This window comes from Penaeus monodon, chromosome 32, assembly GCF_015228065.2.
Source record: "Penaeus monodon isolate SGIC_2016 chromosome 32, NSTDA_Pmon_1, whole genome shotgun sequence".
Classification (NCBI taxonomy): Eukaryota; Metazoa; Arthropoda; class Malacostraca; order Decapoda; family Penaeidae; genus Penaeus; species Penaeus monodon.
Genome location: NC_051417.1, coordinates 7,748,827 through 7,750,796, shown reverse-complemented (window position 1 = coordinate 7,750,796; position 1,970 = coordinate 7,748,827).

Genomic DNA, 1,970 nt, shown 5'->3' with positions numbered 1-1,970 from the left:
CATACATCCATGTGCAATAATTATTTGTGTGTGTGTGTTGTGCGTAGTGACTATGTGAATCATGCAACACAAGCTAAGCACAAAACGCAAAACACACCTAGATCAGCGCGGCTTTCCCTCACCCTTTCTGCATGTTTGAAATTCTCGGCTCTATGTTGTATTCCTCCCACGTTTTTCTGCCCTTTCTTCTAGAGTCCGCCTCACACTTTATACAAAATCTTTTAACGCATGGAACACAAAGTCGTTAGCGTTTTGGAAGAAATTATAATACTCTAATTAATTACCTCGAGAATAGTAATCAACTTTAAAGCGACAGAAAAAAATTGACAGTAGGAAAAGAAAAATCTCGATATTTACTGTTTATTAATTTCTATTTGCAATGAATATCTCTATAATTCTTAAATGGAAGACCGACTTTCGTATGCATGGCAGACTGTACGTGCAACTCCAAAGAAAACGGGATATCGGACACAAAATAGTTTAATGCATCATCTACAAGCCCCTTGCAGATGCACCATTAGATCCTAAAACATCCGAAAAATCCGGCGATCTGTATGTATAATCCTTGGTAGATATTTAACTATTATTTACGTTGTGTATACACATTATCTACATATTGTCAAACATATATCTATATCAAATACGATCACACCAGGTTTTAATATGTATATTCTGGTAGGCAAAGTTCCATGTTATGGGGGAAAATAATTACTCTGAGTCACATTGATATCTATTATGTGCAGAGCATGGTATTTGGTCTATGTCCTGTAAGTACATTCGGAGATGAGGAACTACATTGAAAGACGAAAAGGCGACGCCGTCCTGCGGAATAAGAGCACAACTGTCAATCGCTGAACCGGCATTCTGTGGAGTACGGGAGAACACGAAGCCGAAACTTGACTTTACCTGTCTGTGTCAATGCAGGAATACACGCAGGAATAGCTATCGTATCAGTCTCGACACTTCATAGGGAGCGGCGAAAGCGTTGGGGAAAAGGAAAATATATAGTTGGTCATTGTCTGTTGGTAGATTATACTTATATTAGGAAGGTTAACTTATTAATATCAGAGGAAAAAAATTCTACCCATACCAGAAGGGAATCAATGAGCATGTGCGGCTTTGGGGTCGTTTGTAGGGTAGATCTGCCCACCAGTTTGCGATACTCATTGTGGGAGTCAGTCCTGCTGTGGTCACTAAAGCCGGATCAGAGTCAGAGTAATCGTAGTTGGAGTGGATGCAGCGAGTGTATGGTTGGTAGGGTTGTCGATGACTTACCTGATACAGCGACAGCATACTGTTGGAAAAACAAATGTAATGAGAATTTGCCACAAACGTTGTAGTTGTAGCGCATCAATTTGGAAGTGAAGATAGCATGAATAAGCATAGAATTGTTAGACAACTTACTCTACGAAGGTTCGAAGTTTCTTGATTTGCCACTCTGGCACAAATTTCAGGAGCTACGAAATCTGGAATGCTGTCGGCTGCGACAGAGCCACAAGGGCAGCAGCTACGAGTACCTTAACATGGTGCTGGTCTTGTGTGACTCCTGGATGGTGAGTCTGCTCTTTATAATCATGTCACACGTTAAAGCATGCGAAGGAGGCGGGAGCATCGAATTTCAGATCATCGTTATTTATTTTTCCCCTGAATAACAGATGTCTATTGACGAGATTGGAGCTTAAAACTAATCTTATTTTCTATGTCATCGACATGGATATAATTTGGGAAACGTCATTTTCTCGGCGGGATACTCCTTCTATATAAAGACGACTGAGAAGCTCCCACGCACTCAGAACTGTCAGGATCCACATGAAGACTTCGTTGCGTGTCTCGTTCTCGTGCAGCTGTTCGCTGCGACAAGATCCTAGCTTGTCGTGCCGGAAAAATCGCCCTGCGGTAGACGAGAGAATGCTAGATCACGATCAACAGAGGCCTAATCAGCAGAAGGCAAGGTAATTAATGTAAAAAAC